Source organism: Oncorhynchus keta, chromosome 23 (genome assembly GCF_023373465.1).
Source record: "Oncorhynchus keta strain PuntledgeMale-10-30-2019 chromosome 23, Oket_V2, whole genome shotgun sequence".
Lineage (NCBI taxonomy): Eukaryota > Metazoa > Chordata > Actinopteri > Salmoniformes > Salmonidae > Oncorhynchus > Oncorhynchus keta.
The window spans coordinates 13,556,000-13,580,196 of record NC_068443.1 but is presented as its reverse complement, the minus strand read 5'-3'; the positions used below and the strand labels follow the sequence as shown (position 1 = coordinate 13,580,196).

The 24,197-nt window shown below is 51.8% G+C and overlaps 1 protein-coding gene across 5 annotated transcripts in view; it reads left to right on the top strand.

The window, feature by feature from the left end:
• Positions 1-24,197, top strand: part of LOC118402493 (receptor-type tyrosine-protein phosphatase S-like) — a 144,985-nt gene that overhangs the window by 3,495 nt on the left and 117,293 nt on the right. For 4 of the 5 annotated variants that reach the window (XM_052476450.1, XM_052476447.1, XM_052476451.1 and 1 more), the window contains one exon: positions 21,359-21,436. The gene's annotated coding sequence lies outside the window, so the exon portion shown is untranslated. Of the gene's footprint in view, positions 1-4,011; positions 4,183-21,358; positions 21,437-24,197 lie in introns of all 5 variants that reach the window. The other variant, XM_052476448.1, reaches the window with a different exon arrangement.

Genomic DNA, 24,197 nt, shown 5'->3' with positions numbered 1-24,197 from the left:
TTCTGTCTGCTTTCTACCTCTTTTTCTCCTATTTCTTTCACTCCTCTACCTCTCTCCTATTTCTCTCTCTCCTGTCTACCTTTCTGTCTGCTTTCTACCTCTTTCCCCTGTCTCATCTCCTTTCTGTGCTCTCCTGTTCTTTTCCTCTCTCCCTCTCCTCTTCCTCTGTCCCATCTCTCCCTCTCCTCTTCCTCTGTCCCATCTCTCCCTCTCCTCTTCCTCTGTCCCATCTCTCCCTCTCCTCTTCCTCTGTCCCATCTCTCCCTCTCCTCTTCCTCTGTCCCATCTCTCCCTCTCCATTCTACTGTCTCTCCATCTCTCCCTCTCCTCTTCCTCTGTCCCATCTCTCCCTCTCCTCTTCCTCTGTCCCATCTCTCCCTCTCCTCTTCCTCTGTCCCATCTCTCCCTCTCCTCTTCCTCTGTCCCATCTCTCCCTCTCCTCTTCCTCTGTCCCATCTCTCCCTCTCCTCTTCCTCTGTCCCATCTCTCCCTCTCCTCTTCCTCTGTCCCATCTCTCCCTCTCCTCTTCCTCTGTCCCATCTCTCCCTCTCCTCTTCCTCTGTCCCATCTCTCCCTCTCCTCTTCCTCTGTCCCATCTCTCCCTCTCCATTCTACTGTCTCTCCATCTCTCCCTCTCCTCTTCCTCTGTCCCATCTCTCCCTCTCCTCTTCCTCTGTCCCATCTCTCCCTCTCCTCTTCCTCTGTCCCATCTCTCCCTCTCCTCTTCCTCTGTCCCATCTCTCCCTCTCCTCTTCCTCTGTCCCATCTCTCCCTCTCCTCTTCCTCTGTCCCATCTCTCCCTCTCCTCTTCCTCTGTCCCATCTCTCCCTCTCCTCTTCCTCTGTCCCATCTCTCCCTCTCCTCTTCCTCTGTCCCATCTCTCCCTCTCCTCTTCCTCTGTCCCATCTTCTCCCTCTCCTCTTCCTCTGTCCCATCTCTCCCTCTCCTCTTCCTCTGTCCCATCTCTCCCTCTCCTCTTCCTCTGTCCCATCTCTCCCTCTCCTCTTCCTCTGTCCCATCTCTCCCTCTCCTCTTCCTCTGTCCCATCTCTCCCTCTCCTCTTCCTCTGTCCCATCTCTCCCTCTCCTCTTCCTCTGTCCCATCTCTCCCTCTCCTCTTCCTCTGTCCCATCTCTCCCTCTCCTCTTCCTCTGTCCCATCTCTCCCTCTCCTCTTCCTCTGTCCCATCTCTCCCTCTCCTCTTCCTCTGTCCCATCTCTCCCTCTCCTCTTCCTCTGTCCCATCTCTCCCTCTCCTCTTCCTCTGTCCCATCTCTCCCTCTCCTCTTCCTCTGTCCCATCTCTCCCTCTCCTCTTCCTCTGTCCCATCTCTCCCTCTCCTCTTCCTCTGTCCCATCTCTCCCTCTCCTCTTCCTCTGTCCCATCTCTCCCTCTCCTCTTCCTCTGTCCCATCTCTCCCTCTCCTCTTCCTCTGTCCCATCTCTCCCTCTCCTCTTCCTCTGTCCCATCTCTCCCTCTCCTCTTCCTCTGTCCCATCTCTCCCTCTCCTCTTCCTCTGTCCCATCTCTCCCTCTCCTCTTCCTCTGTCCCATCTCTCCCTCTCCTCTTCCTCTGTCCCATCTCTCCCTCTCCTCTTCCTCTGTCCCATCTCTCCCTCTCCTCTTCCTCTGTCCCATCTCTCCCTCTCCTCTTCCTCTGTCCCATCTCTCCCTCTCCTCTTCCTCTGTCCCATCTCTCCCTCTCCTCTTCCTCTGTCCCATCTCTCCCTCTCCTCTTCCTCTGTCCCATCTCTCCCTCTCCTCTTCCTCTGTCCCATCTCTCCCTCTCCTCTTCCTCTGTCCCATCTCCCTCTCCTCTTCCTCTGTCCCATCTCTCCCTCTCCTCTTCCTCTGTCCCATCTCTCCCTCTCCTCTTCCTCTGTCCCATCTCTCCCTCTCCTCTTCCTCTGTCCCATCTCTCCCTCTCCTCTTCCTCTGTCCCATCTCTCCCTCTCCTCTTCCTCTGTCCCATCTCTCCTCTCCTCTTCCTCTGTCCCATCTCTCCCTCTCCTCTTCCTCTGTCCCATCTCTCCCTCTCCTCTTCCTCTGTCCCATCTCTCCCTCTCCTCTTCCTCTGTCCCATCTCTCCCTCTCCTCTTCCTCTGTCCCATCTCTCCCTCTCCTCTTCTCTCCCATCCTCCCTCCTCTTCCTCTGTCCCATCTCTCCCTCTCCTCTTCCTCTGTCCATCTCTCCTCTTCCTCTGTCCCATCCCTCTCTCCCTCTCCTCTTCCTCTGTCCCATCTCTCCCTCTCCTCTTCCTCTGTCCCATCTCTCTTCCTCTGTCCCATCCTCTTCCTCTGTCCCATCTCTCCCTCTCCTCTTCCTCTGTCCCATCTCTCCCTCTCCTCTTCCTCTGTCCCATCTCTCCCTCTCCTCTTCCTCTGTCCCATCTCTCCCTCTCCTCTTCCTCTGTCCCATCTCTCCCTCTCCTCTTCCTCTGTCCCATCTCCCTCTCCTCTTCCTCTGTCCCATCTCTCCCTCTCCTCTTCCTCTGTCCCATCTCTCCCTCTCCTCTTCCTCTGTCCCATCTCTCCCTCTCCTCTTCCTCTGTCCCATCTCTCCCTCTCCTCTTCCTCTGTCCCATCTCTGTCCCCCTCTCCTCTTCCTCTGTCCCATCTCTCCCTCTCCTCTTCCTCTGTCCCATCTCTCCCTCTCCTCTTCCTCTGTCCCATCTCTCCTCTTCTCTCCCATCTCTCCTCTTCCTCTGTCCCATCTCTCCTCTTCTCTCCCCTCTCCTCTTCCTCTGTCCCATCTCTCCTCTTCCTCTGTCCCATCTCTCCTCTTCCTCTGTCCCATCTCTCTCTCTTCCTCTGTCCCATCTCTCCTCTTCCTCTGTCCCATCTCTCCTCTTCTCTGTCCCTCTCCTCTTCCTCTGTCCCATCTCTCCATCTCTCCTCTTCCTCTGTCCCATCTCTCCTCTTCTCTGTCCCCTCTCCTCTTCCTCTGTCCCATCTCTCCTCTTCTCTGTCCCATCTCTCCTCTTCCTCTGTCCCATCTCTCCTCTTCTCTCCATCTCTCCTCTTCCTCTGTCCCATCTCTCCTCTTCTCTGTCCCATCTCTCCTCTTCCTCTGTCCCATCTCTCCCATCTCTCCTCTTCCTCTGTCCCATCTCTCCTCTTCCTCTGTCCCATCTCTCCTCTGTCCTCTTCCTCTGTCCCATCTCTCCCTCTCTTCCTCTTCCCATCTCTCCTCTTCCTCTGTCCCATCTCTCCTCTTCCTCTCTCCCATCTCTCCCTCTCCTCTTCCTCTGTCCCATCTCTCCCTCTCCATCTCTCTTCTTCCTCTGTCCCATCTCTCCTCTTCCTCTGTCCCATCTCCTCTTCCTCTGTCCCATCTCTCCCTCTCCTCTTCCTCTGTCCCATCTCTCCCTCTTCTTCCTCTGTCCCATCTCTCCCTCTCCTCTTCCTCTGTCCCATCTCTCCCTCTCCTCTTCCTTCCTCTGTCCCATCTCTCATCTCTCCTCTTCCTCTGTCCCATCTCCCATCTCTCCTCTTCCTCTGTCCCATCTCTCCCTCTCCTCTTCCTCTGTCCCATCTCTCCCTCTCCTCTTCCTCTGTCCATCTCTCCTCCTCTTCCTCTGTCCCATCTCTATCTCTCCTCTTCCTCTGTCCCATCTCTCCCTCTCCTCTTCCTCTGTCTCTATCTCTCCTCTTCCTCTGTCCCATCTCTCCTCTTCCTCTCCCATCTCTCCTCTTCCTCTGTCCCATCTCTCTTCCTCTGTCCCATCTCTCCTCTCTCTTCCTCTCCATCTCTCCTCTCCTCTTCCTCTGTCCCATCTCTCCCTCTCCTCTTCCTCTGTCCCATCTCTCCCTCTCCTCTTCCTCTGTCCCATCTCTCCCTCTCCATTCTACTGTCTCTCCATCTCCCCCGTCTCCCCATCTCCTCTCCAATACATTTAGTCCATTAGGCTGCATTATGTCTTTTTTTGTGCATTATTCTCTTCCTGTTCTCAGATCTTCATTCTAGCTCTGTAGATGACAAGGCAAAGTAGATGTTAATGTGTTGATTTGCAGCCCAATAGGAAACCCTCTGATGTTGAAGTAGGAAAGAGTCTGGCTGAGCTGCTGTTGCTGTTATGTCCCCGAGTGACAGCAGCTATAAACGATGGGGGAGATTGAGTGACAAGATGGCTGACTTGATAGAAACTGGCAAACTGGCTCATCAGACCTGGAATGAAGGCTGAGGTAGGCAAGTTGTGGAATGGTCTGGAATGTTTAGTTGTAGAATGTGTGTTTAGTTTTGGGCAAAGAAGGTGTTGGACAAGAGCATAATCTTCCTTGGGTTTGGGCTATAGAACAAGGTTATTTTTGTTGTACAAAGAAAATAAAATTGTCTTTGTGATTGAGAATCCCTTTTTGGCTCGGGTAAGGCTAGTAAGTCATTCATGTCTCCTGGATGGCTGGCGAGAAAGGGAAAATGAATCAGTGTATCCAGACATTAATGACTTTTGTTGAAATCTGTCCGTGTTAATGCTTTGACCTCAACTGTATCACTATCAGCTATGGGCTATGGCTAGTGCTGTCTGCCTGTATGTTATTATTTCATATCCCTGTTGGGCTGGGCAGTGAACCGTACACAGACCTTTCAGGGAGCAGGTGCTCAAAATGTAAACTTGACGTCATCACGATGACTTGGGTGTAGTGGGTTCAGAACAACAACAAAAACACTTAAACCACGAGTCAAAGGGCACTTGGCGAGTGGGGGGGGCTCGGCACAGGTACACCCTATCTGTACACTTGCCTGCTGGGCAGATTTCAATTATGACTCTATTTGCATAGCATCACCTCTCACGACTCCAGAAGGTCAGAGGGATAGAGACCATTTGGGGACTGCAGGAGTGGCGGGGGAGTGTGATGTGTGTCTGAGAGACCAAGTGTATGTAGCTTTCTCACTCATCAAGACACTGTGTTCAAATCTAGGCCTCAAAGGGATGAAATTAGCTGTAAAAAAAAAAGGTGATGGATGGTTGGCTGTGTCTCTGACATGTTGTATCATAACAGTGTGATAACATCCCATTATTCAGTCTGGTGGTAGATTAGTTGGTACGCACCCGGCTGGATGAGACGCCTGGCTATTGTGAAGATGGGGGGGCAATTTGTCAGTCTGTTATCTTTGGCAACTCTTTAACTTGACACAGACACACACTTGCCCACAAGCCCGCATGGACACGAACACACGCACGCGCAAATGGCCGCCAGGACAAACACATACCAACTCACACACAGCACAGACGCGCACAAACACAAACTTGCACAGCCACAAGGGCACACACAAACACTTTCTCCATATCCTTCTTAGTGACAGGCATGACAGCACCATGGAGGACAATCTCTGTTTTTCTACTCCATTACTTTGGCTTTCAATTCCATTCACATCTTTGTCCCTCAAGGCGAAACTCATTTGGCGTCACAAATCTCATCTCCATCAGGAGCCAATGCAATGAATGGCTTGTTACCAGTAGAATTGTTCAAGATGGCTACACTGGAAGACAGTCCCATGCATTTATTCTCTGTGTGGAGTTGGAATTAGAATGAATCTTGATAATGTTAGAATATTAGATTATCCGTAGAATATTCGTCATTGTATTATTGTAATAGGTTTGTCATATCTGTTGGCAGACATGAAAAAGGTTTAGCAGCACATACATTTCTTGCCCTCCTCTACTGAGGATTAAAGGGTGCTGGGTTTTTTTTTTGGGGGGGGGGGGGTTCTCCAGAGAGAAAAACAATGTTAGCCTGGGTGCCAGTCTGTTTCTGCTTTAGCAATGATAGCAACATCATTTGCAAAAGCACTAACAGGTCTGGGACCAGGCTACATTGGCATCAGTGTGGTTCTTTATTTTTGCGAGGCCATGTAGCCAGCCAGAGGTAATTACGTCACAGAGGAGAGGACAGGGGTCATGTGACCAGGCCGAGCCTAGTGTCACCATGCCAGTGTTTGTACTCAGGAGGGAGAGAACTGGATACAAATACAAATGTTATCCCAAGGAATGATTACACAGAAAGGCGATGACTAAGGTTTTACAATTAGAAGAATCTAAATTTAGCCTGCAGGATCCCAACAGCAGAGGCCAAAAAAACAAATGAATGAATTAGGCTGCTGCCAACACATTGCATATAAAATATGTATTGACGATATGCTTACTGACAGCTTACATACAGTACATTGAGAATACGTATTCCAGGCGTCACTTCATCAATAGATAGATGGATTATTATTATTGTTTCAAGCACATCACAGGACATACCGTCAGCTGAACGGTATGGCAGTTCCTGTCTGATGAATGAGTTTTCCTCTTCCTGAAGAGCTAGAGATGTCTTACTAATGACATGAAAGTAAATGATGATGACGACGACGAAGGTTGTCTCTGTTGTCAGGGAACTTCTATCTCTCGTTCTTCTCCTCCTCCAGAAGCTGCTTCACTAATTGGCTGCTGTTGCTCCCGTCAGGCAGCAGCGTCTCAGGTTTCACTATGAGGCTCGCTTGATTGGCTTTTAATCGTTCATTTGCTCAGGGAGGAGAGGAGGGCTGAGAGAGAGGAGAGGAGGGCTGAGAGAGAGGAGAGGAGGGCTGAGAGAGAGGAGAGGAGGGCTGAGAGAGAGGAGAGGGCTGAGAGAGAGGAGAGGAGGGCTGAGAGAGAGGAGAGGAGGGCTGAGAGAGAGGAGAGGAGGGCTGAGAGAGAGGAGAGGAGGGCTGAGAGAGAGGAGAGGAGGGCTGAGAGAGAGGAGAATGTATGACCATATTAGGGACACATATTTCCCTTAGATTACAGACCCACAAAGAATTTAAAAAACAACCCAGTTTTGATAAACTTCCATATCTACCGGTTGAAATACCACATTGTGCCAGCACAGCAGCAAGATTTGTGACCACAAGAAAAGGGCAACCAGTGAGGAACAAACAGCATTGTAAATACGGCCCATGTTTATTTATTTTCCCTTTTGTACTTTAACTATTTGCACATCATTACAACACTGTATATAGCCATAATATTGATTTATGTACATTGATGTAGATAGAACATACAGGTTGTACTGTAGCTACTGCATCCAGTTTGGATGGAGGTTTCTGGCAGTAGGTTTTATTGTCACATAAACCAGATAAGTGCAGTTAAATGTGTTATTTTACAAGGTGAGCCATAGTATTACAGCCCCCCTGGAGCAACTTAGGGTTAAGTGCCTTGCTCAAGGTCACATCAACACATTTCCCCCCTTGTCGGCTAGGGTGTTCAAACCAGCAGCCTTTCAGCTACTGGTCCAACGCTCTAACCGTTGGGTTATCTGCCGCCCATACAGGTGTACATGTACCTGCCTCCCTCACAGGTGTACATGTACCTGCCACCCTCACAGGTGTACATGTACCTGCCACCCTCACAGGTGTACATGTACCTGCCGCCCGTACAGGTGTACATGTACCTGCCACCCTCACAGGTGTACATGTACCTGCCGCCCGTACAGGTGTACATGTACCTGCCTCCCGTACAGGTGTACATGTACCTGCCGCCCGTACAGGTGTACATGTACCTGCCGCCTGTACAGGTGTACATGTACCTGGCGCCCGTACAGGTGTACATGTACCTGCCTCCCGTACAGGTGTACATGTACCTGCCTCCCGTACAGGTGTACATGTACCTGCCTCCCGTACAGGTGTACATGTACCTGCCTCCCGTACAGGTGTACATGTACCTGCCGCCCGTACAGGTGTACATGTACCTGCCTCCCGTACAGGTGTACATGAACCTGCCTCCCGTACAGGTGTACATGTACCTGCCTCCCGTACAGGTGTACATGTACCTGCCTCCCGTACAGGTGTACATGTACCTGCCTCCCGTACAGGTGTACATGTACCTGCCTCCCGTACAGGTGTACATGTACCTGCCGCCCGTACAGGTGTACATGTACCTGCCTCCCGTACAGGTGTACTTGCCGCCCGTACAGGTGTACATGTACCTGCCTCCCGTACAGGTGTACATGTACCTGCCGCCCGTACAGGTGTACATGTACCTGCCTCCCGTACAGGTGTACATGTTCCTGCCTCCCGTACAGGTGTACATGTACCTGCCTCCCGTACAGGTGTACCTGCCTCCCGTACAGGTGTACATGTACCTGCCTCCCGTACAGGTGTACATGTACCTGCCGCCCACACAGGTGTACATGTTCCTGCCTCCCGTACAGGTGTACATGTACCTGCCGCCCACACAGGTGTACATGTACCTGCCTCCCGTACAGGTGTACCTGCCTCCCGTACAGGTGTACCTGCCGCCCGTACAGGTGTACATGTACCTGCCTCCCGTACAGGTGTACCTGCCGCCCGTACAGGTGTACATGTACCTGCCGCCCTCACAGGTGTACATGTACCTGCCTCCCGTACATGTGTACCTGCCGCCCGTACAGGTGTACATGTACCTGCCTCCTGTACAGGTGTACCTGCCGCCCGTACAGGTGTACATGTACCTGCCGCCCGTACAGGTGTACATGTACCTGCCGCCCTCACAGGTGTACATGTACCTGCCTCCCGTACAGGTGTACCTGCCGCCCGTACAGGTGTACATGTACCTGCCGCCCACACAGGTGTACATGTACCTGCCTCCCGTACAGGTGTACATGTACCTGCCGCCCGTACAGGTGTACATGTACCTGCCGCCCACACAGGTGTACATGTACCTGCCGCCCACACAGGTGTACATGTACCTGCCTCCCGTACAGGTGTACATGTACCTGCCTCCCGTACAGGTGTACATGTACCTGCCGCCCGTACAGGTGTACATGTACCTGCCTCCCGTACAGGTGTACATGTACCTGCCTCCCGTACAGGTGTACATGTACCTGCCTCCCGTACAGGTGTACATGTACCTGCCGCCCGTACAGGTGGACATGTACCTGCCTCCCGTACAGGTGTACATGTACCTGCCTCCCGTACAGGTGTACATGTACCTGCCTCCCATACAGGTGTACATGTACCTGCCGCCCGTACAGGTGTACATGTACCTGCCTCCCGTACAGGTGTACATGTACCTGCCTCCCGTACAGGTGTACATGTACCTGCCGCCCGTACAGGTGTACATGTACCTGCCGCCCGTACAGGTGTACATGTACCTGCCTCCCGTACAGGTGTACATGTACCTGCCGCCCGTACAGGTGTACATGTACCTGCCTCCCGTACAGGTGTACATGTACCTGCCTCCCGTACAGGTGTACATGTACCTGCCGCCCGTTCAGGTGTACATGTACCTGCCTCCCGTACAGGTGTACATGTTCCTGCCTCCCGTACAGGTGTACATGTACCTGCCGCCCACACAGGTGTACATGTATCTGCCTCCCATACAGGTGTACCTGCCGCCCGTACAGGTGTACATGTACCTGCCTCCCGTACAGGTGTACCTGCCGCCCGTACAGGTGTACATGTACCTGCCGCCCTCACAGGTGTACATGTACCTGCCTCCCGTACAGGTGTACCTGCCGCCCGTACAGGTGTACATGTACCTGCCTCCCGTACAGGTGTACCTGCCGCCCGTACAGGTGTACATGTACCTGCCGCCCGTACAGGTGTACATGTACCTGCCGCCCTCACAGGTGTACATGTACCTGCCTCCCGTACAGGTGTACCTGCCGCCCGTACAGGTGTACATGTACCTGCCGCCCACACAGGTGTACATGTACCTGCCTCCCGTACAGGTGTACATGTACCTGCCGCCCACACAGGTGTACATGTACCTGCCGCCCACACAGGTGTACATGTACCTGCCTCCCGTACAGGTGTACATGTACCTGCCTCCCGTACAGGTGTACAGGTACCTGCCGCCCGTACAGGTGTACATGGACCTGCCTCCCGTACAGGTGTACATGTACCTGCCTCCCGTACAGGTGTACATGTACCTGCCGCCCGTACAGGTGTACATGTACCTGCCTCCTGTACAGGTGTACATGTACCTGCCTCCCGTACAGGTGTACATGTACCTGCCTCCCATACAGGTGTACCTGCCTCCCGTACAGGTGTACATGTACCTGCCGCCCGTACAGGTGTACATGTACCTGCCGCCCGTACAGGTGTACATGTACCTGCCGCCCACACAGGTGTACATGTACCTGCCTCCCGTACAGGTGTACATGTACCTGCCTCCCGTACAGGTGTACATGTACCTGCCGCCCGTACAGGTGTACATGTACCTGCCGCCCGTACAGGTGTACATGTACCTGCCGCCCGTACAGGTGTACATGTACCTGCCGCCCGTACAGGTGTACATGTACCTGCCTCCCGTACAGGTGTACATGTACCTGCCTCCCGTACAGGTGTACATGTACCTGCCTCCCGTACAGGTGTACATGTACCTGCCTCCCGTACAGGTGTACATGTACCTGCCGCCCGTACAGGTGTACATGTACCTGCCGCCCGTACAGGTGTACATGAACCTGCCGCCCACACAGGTGTACATGCCGCCCGTACAGGTGTACATGTACCTGCCGCCCGTACAGGTGTACATGAACCTGCCGCCCACACAGGTGTACATGTACCTGCCGCCCGTACAGGTGTACATGTACCTGCCGCCCGTACAGGTGTACATGTACCTGCCGCCCGTACAGGTGTACCTGCCTCCCGTACAGGTGTACATGTACCTGCCTCCCGTACAGGTGTACATGTACCTGCCGCCCGTACAGGTGTACATGTACCTGCCTCCCGTACAGGTGTACCTGCCGCCCGTACAGGTGTACATGTACCTGCCACCCGTACAGGTGTACATGTACCTGCCTCCCGTACAGGTGTACATGTACCTGCCTCCCGTACAGGTGTACATGTACCTGCCTCCCGTACAGGTGTACATGTACCTGCCGCCCACACAGGTGTACATGTATCTGCCTCCCATACAGGTGTACCTGCCGCCCGTACAGGTGTACATGTACCTGCCTCCCGTACAGGTGTACCTGCCGCCCGTACAGGTGTACATGTACCTGCCGCCCTCACAGGTGTACATGTACCTGCCTCCCGTACAGTGTACCTGCCGCCCGTACAGGTGTACATGTACCTGCCTCCCGTACAGGTGTACCTGCCGCCCGTACAGGTGTACATGTACCTGCCGCCCGTACAGGTGTACATGTACCTGCCGCCCTCACAGGTGTACATGTACCTGCCTCCCGTACAGGTGTACCTGCCGCCCGTACAGGTGTACATGTACCTGCCGCCCACACAGGTGTACATGTACCTGCCTCCCGTACAGGTGTACATGTACCTGCCGCCCACACAGGTGTACATGTACCTGCCGCCCACACAGGTGTACATGTACCTGCCTCCCGTACAGGTGTACATGTACCTGCCTCCCGTACAGGTGTACAGGTACCTGCCGCCCGTACAGGTGTACATGTACCTGCCGCCCACACAGGTGTACAGGTACCTGCCTCCCGTACAGGTGTACATGTACCTGCCGCCCACACAGGTGTACAGGTACCTGCCTCCCGTACAGGTGTACATGTACCTGCCGCCCACACAGGTGTACAGGTACCTGCCTCCCGTACAGGTGTACATGTACCTGCCTCCCGTACAGGTGTACATGTACCTGCCTCCCGTACAGGTGTACATGTACCTGCCGCCCGTACAGGTGTACATGTACCTGCCTCCTGTACAGGTGTACATGTACCTGCCTCCCGTACAGGTGTACATGTACCTGCCTCCCATACAGGTGTACCTGCCTCCCGTACAGGTGTACATGTACCTGCCTCCCGTACAGGTGTACATGTACCTGCCGCCCGTACAGGTGTACATGTACCTGACGCCCACACAGGTGTACATGTACCTGCCTCCCGTACAGGTGTACATGTACCTGCCGCCCGTACAGGTGTACATGTACCTGCCGCCCGTACAGGTGTACATGTACCTGCCGCCCGTACAGGTGTACATGTACCTGCCGTCCGTACAGGTGTACATGTACCTGCCGCCCGTACAGGTGTACATGTACCTGCCGCCCGTACAGGTGTACATGTACCTGCCTCCCGTACAGGTGTACATGTACCTGCCGCCCGTACAGGTGTACATGTACCTGCCGCCCGTACAGGTGTACATGTACCTGCCTCCCGTACAGGTGTACATGTACCTGCCGCCCGTACAGGTGTACATGTACCTGCCTCCCGTACAGGTGTACATGTACCTGCCGCCCGTCAGGTGTACATGTACCTGCCTCCCGTACAGGTGTACATGTTCCTGCCTCCCGTACAGGTGTACATGTACCTGCCGCCCACACAGGTGTACATGTATCTGCCTCCCATACAGGTGTACCTGCCGCCCGTACAGGTGTACATGTACCTGCCTCCCGTACAGGTGTACCTGCCGCCCGTACAGGTGTACATGTACCTGCCGCCCTCACAGGTGTACATGTACCTGCCTCCCGTACAGGTGTACCTGCCGCCCGTACAGGTGTACATGTACCTGCCTCCCGTACAGGTGTACCTGCCGCCCGTACAGGTGTACATGTACCTGCCGCCCGTACAGGTGTACATGTACCTGCCGCCCTCACAGGTGTACATGTACCTGCCTCCCGTACAGGTGTACCTGCCGCCCGTACAGGTGTACATGTACCTGCCGCCCACACAGGTGTACATGTACCTGCCTCCCGTACAGGTGTACATGTACCTGCCGCCCACACAGGTGTACATGTACCTGCCGCCCACACAGGTGTACATGTACCTGCCTCCCGTACAGGTGTACATGTACCTGCCTCCCGTACAGGTGTACAGGTACCTGCCGCCCGTACAGGTGTACATGGACCTGCCTCCCGTACAGGTGTACATGTACCTGCCTCCCGTACAGGTGTACATGTACCTGCCGCCCGTACAGGTGTACATGTACCTGCCTCCTGTACAGGTGTACATGTACCTGCCTCCCGTACAGGTGTACATGTACCTGCCTCCCATACAGGTGTACCTGCCTCCCGTACAGGTGTACATGTACCTGCCGCCCGTACAGGTGTACATGTACCTGCCGCCCGTACAGGTGTACATGTACCTGACGCCCACACAGGTGTACATGTACCTGCCTCCCGTACAGGTGTACATGTACCTGCCGCCCGTACAGGTGTACATGTACCTGCCGCCCGTACAGGTGTACATGTACCTGCCGCCCGTACAGGTGTACATGTACCTGCCGCCCGTACAGGTGTACATGTACCTGCCGCCCGTACAGGTGTACATGTACCTGCCTCCCGTACAGGTGTACATGTACCTGCCTCCCGTACAGGTGTACATGTACCTGCCTCCCGTACAGGTGTACATGTACCTGCCTCCCGTACAGGTGTACATGTACCTGCCGCCCGTACAGGTGTACATGTACCTGCCGCCCGTACAGGTGTACATGAACCTGCCGCCCACACAGGTGTACATGCCGCCCGTACAGGTGTACATGTACCTGCCGCCCGTACAGGTGTACATGAACCTGCCGCCCACACAGGTGTACATGTACCTGCCGCCCGTACAGGTGTACATGTACCTGCCGCCCGTACAGGTGTACATGTACCTGCCGCCCGTACAGGTGTACCTGCCTCCCGTACAGGTGTACATGTACCTGCCTCCCGTACAGGTGTACATGTACCTGCCGCCCGTACAGGTGTACATGTACCTGCCTCCCGTACAGGTGTACCTGCCGCCCGTACAGGTGTACATGTACCTGCCGCCCGTACAGGTGTACATGTACCTGCCTCCCGTACAGGTGTACATGTACCTGCCTCCCGTACAGGTGTACATGTACCTGCCTCCCGTACAGGTGTACATGTACCTGCCGCCCACACAGGTGTACATGTATCTGCCTCCCATACAGGTGTACCTGCCGCCCGTACAGGTGTACATGTACCTGCCTCCCGTACAGGTGTACCTGCCGCCCGTACAGGTGTACATGTACCTGCCGCCCTCACAGGTGTACATGTACCTGCCTCCCGTACAGGTGTACCTGCCGCCCGTACAGGTGTACATGTACCTGCCTCCCGTACAGGTGTACCTGCCGCCCGTACAGGTGTACATGTACCTGCCGCCCGTACAGGTGTACATGTACCTGCCGCCCTCACAGGTGTACATGTACCTGCCTCCCGTACAGGTGTACCTGCCGCCCGTACAGGTGTACATGTACCTGCCGCCCACACAGGTGTACATGTACCTGCCTCCCGTACAGGTGTACATGTACCTGCCGCCCACACAGGTGTACATGTACCTGCCGCCCACACAGGTGTACATGTACCTGCCTCCCGTACAGGTGTACATGTACCTGCCTCCCGTACAGGTGTACAGGTACCTGCCGCCCGTACAGGTGTACATGTACCTGCCGCCCACACAGGTGTACAGGTACCTGCCTCCCGTACAGGTGTACATGTACCTGCCGCCCACACAGGTGTACAGGTACCTGCCTCCCGTACAGGTGTACATGTACCTGCCGCCCACACAGGTGTACAGGTACCTGCCTCCCGTACAGGTGTACATGTACCTGCCTCCCGTACAGGTGTACATGTACCTGCCTCCCGTACAGGTGTACATGTACCTGCCGCCCGTACAGGTGTACATGTACCTGCCTCCTGTACAGGTGTACATGTACCTGCCTCCCGTACAGGTGTACATGTACCTGCCTCCCATACAGGTGTACCTGCCTCCCGTACAGGTGTACATGTACCTGCCTCCCGTACAGGTGTACATGTACCTGCCGCCTGTACAGGTGTACATGTACCTGACGCCCACACAGGTGTACATGTACCTGCCTCCCGTACAGGTGTACATGTACCTGCCGCCCGTACAGGTGTACATGTACCTGCCGCCCGTACAGGTGTACATGTACCTGCCGCCCGTACAGGTGTACATGTACCTGCCGCCCGTAGAGGTGTACATGTACCTGCCGTCCGTACAGGTGTACATGTACCTGCCGCCCGTACAGGTGTACATGTACCTGCCGCCCGTACAGGTGTACATGTACCTGCCGCCCGTACAGGTGTACATGTACCTGCCGCCCGTACAGGTGTACATGTACCTGCCGCCCGTACAGGTGTACATGTACCTGCCGCCCGTACAGGTGTACATGTACCTGCCTCCCGTACAGGTGTACATGTACCTGCCGTCCGTACAGGTGTACATGTACCTGCCGCCCGTACAGGTGTACATGTACCTGCCGCCTGTACAGGTGTACATGTACCTGCCGCCCGTACAGGTGTACATGTACCTGCCGCCCACACAGGTGTACATGCCGCCCGTACAGGTGTACATGTACCTGCCGTCCGTACAGGTGTACATGTACCTGCCTCCCGTACAGGTGTACATGTACCTGCCGCCCGTACAGGTGTACATGTACCTGACGCCCACACAGGTGTACCTGCCGCCTGTACAGGTGTACATGTACCTGCCGCCCGTACAGGTGTACATGAACCTGCCGCCCACACAGGTGTACATGCCGCCCGTACAGGTGTACATGTACCTGCCGCCCGTACAGGTGTACATGTACCTGCCTCCCGTACAGGTGTACATGTACCTGCCTCCCGTACAGGTGTACATGTACCTGCCGCCCGTACAGGTGTACATGTACCTGCCTCCCGTACAGGTGTACATGTACCTGCCTCCCGTACAGGTGTACATGTACCTGCCGCCCGTACAGGTGTACATGTACCTGCCTCCCGTACAGGTGTACATGTACCTGCAGCCCGTACAGGTGTACATGTACCTGCCGCCCGTACAGGTGTACATGTACCTGCCGCCCGTACAGGTGTACATGTACCTGCCTCCCGTACAGGTGTACATGTACCTGCCGTCCGTACAGGTGTACATGTACCTGCCGCCCGTACAGGTGTACATGTACCTGCCTCCCGTACAGGTGTACATGTACCTGCCTCCCGTACAGGTGTACATGTACCTGCCTCCCGTACAGGTGTACATGTACCTGCCGCCCGTACAGGTGTACATGTACCTGCCGCCCGTACAGGTGTACATGTACCTGCCGCCCGTACAGGTGTACATGTACCTGCCGCCCGTACAGGTGTACATGTACCTGCCGCCCGTACAGGTGTACATGTACCTGCCGTCCATGGATAAAGGTTTGTGGCAGGCTCATATATGCTAATTGAGCAGTGAGTTGACAAGGTCTAGGCCATCAGGCTGCTTAATGAACCAATGAACAGACAGACAGAGAAACAGACCGAAGGCCTGTTTTAATGATAGAGACAGCAGGGATGTGGATGTTGACAGATCTGAAGTGTTCCTCTGGTTATTGGTGGGGGACATTTGCCTGTTTCTCTCTGTTGAAGCTGTTTATCCCCGAGCAAGTGATGTTTTGTCTTAGGAATTAGCATCATCTCTCTCTGTCAGTGAGCATGTCTTTTGGTGTGGGTGTGTGTGTTTGCAGAGTGTGAGTGAATGTGATAATGACTTGTCATATACAGCTTGTTATGATGAGAGACTCTTTACAAGTATTAAGATGTCAGCTATATGAAAGGGAGCATGTTGAGTACAGCAATGATTCCCTGTCCTGCTTGTTGTGTGGCCCACCTAAGGCTAATAGGAGTCAAGCCAGCCGCAGTGTTTTGAAAAAAAGAAAGACAAAAGTATTTGTTTTATTATTATTTTTTTGACCAAGGACCGACTAATCCCGTCTTGAGCCTTGCCCTCAAAAGCACCAGCAGCTTACCTTGGGATCATTTTGAGTACAATATCTTGTCCCAGTCATAATGGCATCTCTCCTCCTAACAGCATCTCCCCTCTTCACTTGAACTACAACAGACAAAAGGGATGCACAACCTAGGTTACCATGGCAACAAAGGTCACAGGGTCACCCTCATATCCTGGACAAATCCATTTGATTTGAAAGTCCTATTTATCCAATCTGCATTATGCTACAGTCTACCATAAGGCCGCCAATTCAATTGAACAGCCACACTGTGGTTTTAACGTTTCTGCATAGGCCATGTTGCCTGTAAGTAAATGCTTCCCTTCGTTCTTAACCAATTTTGTAATCCGGCCTATATGTACTTTAATACCATTTGGTGCTATGCTTCCTGCGTTTTAAAAGCCAGTCCATCTGTTGGCTCCATCTGAGGGCTGTACAGTGAGTGAGCAGATGCCAGTAGTTCCTCTGTGTCTGTCCTTGAAACCCCTTTTAGCTGAGTAGGCTTACTGTACGGGACAGTACACCAGCGCTTTGGAGATATTAATGTGACCACAACGCTGCACTTCACCACCAATGTGAATCAGGTTGGTTAAACCCTTTGGTGCAGTCAGCGTGGGATGTTTAGGTCAGATAAGGACAAGGTCCTCTGTAGCTCAGTTGGTAGCGCATGGCGCTTGCAATGCCAGGATAGTGGGTTTGATTCCAGGGACCACCCATATGTTAAATGTGTGCATGACTGTACGTTTCTTTGCTAAAGGGCATGAAACATGTTTTCACAGATCAATGAGGGGACTGGTGCAGGTGCTAGGAGTACTGTATATCTTGAGAATGCAGACAAGAAAGTAGAGTTTTTGTCCAGATAGCTACAGCCACTGCTGAGCTCAAACTCAGGCAGAGAGGTCTTTAGGCTCCTGCTATGGGGACTTAAGTGGTCGAGAGGAAATCGAATACTGAGATTAGTTGACGGAAAACAAAGCGTATGCCACACACACACACACACACACACACACACACACACACACACACACACACACACACACACACACACACACACACACACACACACACACACACACACACACACACACACACACACACACACACACACACACACACACACACACACACACACACACACACACACACACACTCAGGAAGCTTAACACAGTCTTTCTAAGCCCTTCAGTGCCCATTCCTCCTCTCCAAACCCCAGAGAGGAACGATCACTAAATGCAGCATCAACCACAAGCCAAGCGTAAGCTCACTACGGTTCGAAGGGAATATATTTTTTTTAATATATTCGTTCTCGGAAGTGTGATTTAAGGATCACTCATCCTGGTTTGCAGCTTAACATGAGTAAATGGGGTAATCTCTTGATGGCTTCTGGTTTAGGAATGTTTGAGCTTGATAACATTCCTTATTCCCAAATATTCCTTCCTGTAGGAACTGGTATTAATTCTGTTTGATACAGTTCTGTACTTGTATGTAGGGCTAGTAAGTTATTGCTAGTGGGAATAGCTAATACTGGGAATTTGTAAATACTGCTATATAACTCAAAAACAATAATATTGCAGTTTTGTTAAGGGACCCTTGTCTGTAACTTTATTGGTATGCAGCGGAGTGAACAGTGCTCCTGCTAGGAGCCTGACGGCTAGGAGACTGACGGCTAGGAGACTGACGGTTAAGAGACTGACGGTTAGCAGACTGACGGCTAGCAGACTGACGGTTAAGAGATTGACGGCTAAGAGACTGACGGCTAGGAGACTGACGGCTAGGAGACTGACGGTTAAGAGACTGACGGTTAAGAGACTGACGGCTAGCAGACTGACGGCTAGCAGACTGACGGCTAGCAGACTGACGGCTAGGAGACTGACGGCTAAGAGACTGATGGCTAGGAGACTGACGGCTAGGAGACTGACGGTTAAGAGACTGACGGTTAAGAGACTGACGGCTAGCAGACTGACGGCTAGCAGACTGACGGCTAGGAGACTGACGGCTAGGAGACTGACGGCTAGGAGACTGACGGCTAGGAGACTGATGGCTAGGAGACTGACGGTTCGGTTATGTAGTCTTGTCAGGAAGGGCTTGGATGGCTTGTAAAGTGGGAATCACAGGAACACAAAGACAGCAGCTCCCCTGCACAAAATGTAACCGAGGCCGACGCAGCATCCGCCTGCGGTAAGACGTGCCTCATCCTTGGTTGCTTCTCTCTCTCTGTGTGTGTCTGTGTGTGTGTGTGTGTGTGTGTGTGTGTGTGTGTGTGTGTGTGTGTGTGTGTGTGTGTGTGTGTGTGTGTGTGTGTGTGTGTGTGTGTGTGTGTGTGTGTAAGAGAGAGTGAGTGAGTGTCGGTCGAACCCCATGATGCTTTGCCATCTGGTGTGTGTGTGTGTGAGTGAATGACTGACTGTCTCTTTGCCAACAGGGTCTAGATGCTCCAGAAGCCTCTCCCTGGCCTTACTGCAGCTCCGTCTCTATACCACACCACAGGAGCTCTCTAGCCCAAAAACACACATTTTCTGGGCTGAAAATCATTGGAACTATACATGCATTTTTATATGACTAGTGACACTCTTCATCAGCCTGTTCCCCTGTATTGGTCAGAAGACACTCCTCATCAGTCTGTTCCCCTGTATTGGTCAGAAGACACTCCTCATCAGTCTGTTCCCCTGTATTGGTCAGAAGACACTCCTCAGTCTGTTCACCTGTATTGGTCAGAAGACACTCCTCATCAGTCTGTTCCCCTGTACTGGTCAGAAGACACTCCTCAGTCTGTTCACCTGTATTGGTCAGAAGACACTCCTCATCAGTCTGTTCCCCTGTATTGGTCTGAAGACACTCCTCATCAGTATGTTCCCCTGTATTGGTCAGAAGACACTCCTCATCAGTCTGTTCCCCTGTATTGGTCTGAAGACACTCCTCATCAGTATGTTCCCCTGTATTGGTCAGAAGACACTCCTCATCAGTCTGTTCCCCTGTATTGGTCTGAAGACACTCCTCATCAGTCTGTTCCCCTGTATTGGTCAGAAGACACTCCTCATCAGTCTGTTCCCCTGTATTGGTCAGAAGACACTCCTCATCAGTCTGTTCCCCTGTATTGGTCAGAAGACACTCCTCAGTCTGTTCACCTGTATTGGTCAGAAGACACTCCTCAGTCTGTTCACCTGTATTGGTCAGAAGACACTCCTCATCAGTCTGTTCCCCTGTATTGGTCTGAAGACACTCCTCATCAGTCTGTTCCCCTGTATTGGTCAGAAGACACTCCTCATCAGTCTGTTCCCCTGTATTGGTCAGAAGACACTCCTCATCAGTCTGTTCCCCTGTATTGGTCAGAAGACACTCCTCATCAGTCTGTTCCCCTGTATTGGTCTGAAGACACTCCTCATCAGTATGTTCCCCTGTATTGGTCAGAAGACACTCCTCATCAGTCTGTTCCCCTGTATTGGTCTGAAGACACTCCTCATCAGTCTGTTCCCCTGTATTGGTCAGAAGACACTCCTCATCAGTCTGTTCCCCTGTATTGGTCAGAAGACACTCCTCATCAGTCTGTTCCCCTGTATTGGTCAGAAGACACTCCTCATCAGTCTGTTCCCCTGTATTGGTCAGAAGACACTCCTCATCAGTCTGTTCCCCTGTATTGGTCAGAAGACACTCCTCAGTCTGTTCACCTGTATTGGTCAGAAGACACTCCTCATCAGTCTGTTCCCCTGTACTGGTCAGAAGACACTCCTCAGTCTGTTCACCTGTATTGGTCAGAAGACACTCCTCATCAGTCTGTTCCCCTGTATTGGTCTGAAGACACTCCTCATCAGTCTGTTCCCCTGTATTGGTCTGAAGACACTCCTCATCAGTCTGTTGCCCTGTATTGGTCTGAAGACACTCCTCATCAGTATGTTCCCCTGTATTGGTCAGAAGACACTCCTCATCAGTCTGTTCCCCTGTATTGGTCTGAAGACACTCCTCATCAGTCTGTTCCCCTGTATTGTTCAGAAGACACTCCTCATCAGTCTGTTCCCCTGTATTGGTCAGAAGACACTCCTCATCAGTCTGTTCCCCTGTATTGGTCAGAAGACACTCCTCATCAGTCTGTTCCCCTGTATTGGTCAGAAGACACTCCTCAGTCTGTTCACCTGTATTGGTCAGAAGACACTCCTCAGTCTGTTCACCTGTATTGGTCAGAAGACACTCCTCATCAGTCTGTTCCCCTGTATTGGTCTGAAGACACTCCTCATCAGTCTGTTCCCCTGTATTGGTCAGAAGACACTCCTCATCAGTCTGTTCCCCTGTATTGGTCTGAAGACACTCCTCCTGGTTGCTCTCCTGTAGGTACTAACTGCTGTAGCTAGCTATCTCCCAGCTACTGCATGGCCGTAACCCTACCCAAAGAAACAGATCCTGCCTGTGATATCACGTCTCACTGGCTGCTTTGTTGTCATGGAGACAGGGCCCGTAGAGACTGCCTCAGCCCGACTGTGGTGCAAGGCATGCTGGGTAAGAGGAAGGGGTGGGGTACAGGGGAGGATGAGGTGATAAAAACAGTGGAACAGGAATGTGATGCTTAGGATCATAATAGAGACATTACTATGAATGACCCTTAATTTGCTGTTAGATTCCTTACGAGGTATCTCACAAACTGAAAATAACTTAACCTTGAACAGTGTGGGGCTCACAGCAAGGCTGTGTGTGTCGTTATGAGGTCACACATACCCTCAGGTATTGTTAACGCATCTCCTCCTTCCTGTGTTGTTGCAGGTCCACTGGATGGTCACACTGAGAATTCCACAGAGCAGGCCATGATGCCTCAGCCAGGGCTGTAGGAAACACCCAGGGGTAAGGACACACACACATGGCCCTGATGCATGGTACTGCTGATGTAGTATGTGCTGTGTGTAGGTACAGTACAGTAACATCTCCATACTTGTCTGGAGAATAAATTAAAGGGATACTGATGAGGCCCTTTATCCACTTCCCCAGAATCAGATGAACTTGTGGATAACATTTGTATGCCTCTGTGTCCAGTATTGAGAAAGTTAGCATTGGCTTGTGAAACTACCTCTAACTAGTGTTAGATTTCCAGTCACTGTACTATGGGTATCTGCTAGCATGAGCAGAAATCATGAAAGCATCTGCTAGCATGAGCAGAAACCCATAGACTTCCAGTCATTGCACTAATGTTAGTTAGCAACTGCGCTAGCACAACTTAGCAACTTCCTTCAAACTGCACGCAGAGAAATACAAATGGTATCCACAAGTCTATCTGACTCTGGGGAAGTGGAAAATTTCATCATTGCCAAAATCCTTTAAAGGAACGTGTGCCAGGGTTGAGCATGAAAGCACAGAGGCAAATATGCCATTCTGACTGCCAGCCAACAGGGTCAATGCAGTGGAAGTAGAGATGGGTTTTAGAGGATTAACAAGTGTTAGGACAGATCCTGGCAAGGCCTGCAGTACAGTAGCTAGGACTGTTTCTCCATTCACAGATAGACTTACTGTAAGCCCCTTTGTTTAACTGTGTTAGTGGACCACAGTCGGGCAGCTGTTGCAGCTGGGGAACGGGTCGTGGTGAGAGAGAAGGATCAAGGATTTAGATAGCAGGTTAAATACAAGAGAGAGGAAGAGAGGGGAAAGGAGACACGGGGGAGGTAAACAGAGAGAGAGGGAAAGACAGGGGACAGGGAAGGATCACAGGTTTAGATAGCAGGTTAAATACAAGATGGAGGGACAGGGAAGGATCACAGGTTTAGATAGCAGGTTAATCACAAGATGGAGAGACGGGACAGGGAAGGATCACAGGTTTAGATAGCAGGTTAAATACAAGATGGAGAGACAGGGGACAGGGAAGGATCACAGGTTTAGATAGCAGATTAAATACAAGATGGAGAGACAGGGGACAGGGAAGGATCACAGGTTTAGATAGCAGGTTAAATACAAGATGGAGGGACAGGGAAGGATCACAGGTTTAGATAGCAGGTTAAATACAAGATGGAGAGACAGGGGACAGGGAAGGATCACAGGTTTAGATAGCAGGTTAAATACAAGATGGAGAGACAGGGGACAGGGAAGGATCACAGGTTTAGATAGCAGATTAAATACAAGATGGAGAGACAGGGGACAGGGAAGGATCACAGGTTTAGATAGCAGGTTAAATACAAGATGGAGAGACAGGGGACAGGGAAGGATCACAGGTTTAGATAGCAGATTAAATACAAGATGGAGGGACAGGGAAGGATCGCAGGTTTAGATAGCAGGTTAAATACAAGATGGAGAGACAGGGGACAGGGAAGGATCGCAGGTTTAGATAGCAGATTAAATACAAGATGGAGGGACAGGGAAGGATCACAGGTTTAGATAGCAGGTTAAATACAAGATGGAGGGACAGGGAAGGATCACAGGTTTAGATAGCAGGTTAAATACAAGATGGAGGGACAGGGAAGGATCACAGGTTTAGATAGCAGGTTAAATACAAGATGGAGAGACAGGGAAGGATCACATGTTTAGATAGCAGGTTAAATACAAGATGGAGAGACAGGGGACAGGGAAGGATCACAGGTTTAGATAGCAGATTAAATACAAGATGGAGGGACAGGGAAGGATCACAGGTTTAGATAGCAGGTTAAATACAAGATGGAGGGACAGGGAAGGATCACAGGTTTAGATAGCAGGTTAAATACAAGATGGAGGGACAGGGAAGGATCACAGGTTTAGATAGCAGATTAAATACAAGATGGAGGGACAGGGAAGGATCACAGGTTTAGATAGCAGGTTTAAGATGGAGGGACAGGGAAGGATCACAGGTTTAGATAGCAGGTTAAATACAAGATGGAGGGACAGGGAAGGATCACAGGTTTAGATAGCAGATTTACAAGATGGAGGGACAGGGAAGGATCACAGGTTTAGATAGCAGATTAAATACAAGATGGAGGGACAGGGAAGGAGGTTTAGATAGCAGGTTAAATACAAGATGGAGGGACAGGGAAGGATCACAGGTTTAGATAGCAGATTAAATACAAGATGGAGGGACAGGGAAGGATCACAGGTTTAGATAGCAGGTTAAATACAAGATGGAGGGACAGGGAAGGATCACAGGTTTAGATAGCAGGTTAAATACAAGATGGAGAGACAGGGGACAGGGAAGGATCACAGGTTTAGATAGCAGATTAAATACAAGATGGAGGGACAGGGAAGGATCACAGGTTTAGATAGCAGGTTAAATACAAGATGGAGGGACAGGGAAGGATCACAGGTTTAGATAGCAGGTTAAATACAAGATGGAGGGACAGGGAAGGATCACAGGTTTAGATAGCAGGTTAAATACAAGATGGAGGGACAGGGAAGGACAGGTTTAGATAGCAGGTTAAATACAAGAAGGATCACAGGTTTAGATAGCAGGTTAAATACAAGATGGAGGGACAGGGAAGGATCACAGGTTTAGATAGCAGGTTAAATACAAGATGGAGAGACAGGGAAGGACAGGTTTAGAAGGTTAAATACAAGATGGAGGGACAGGGAAGGATCACAGGTTTAGATAGCAGGTTAAATACAAGATGGAGAGACAGGGGACAGGGAAGGATCACAGGTTTAGATAGCAGGT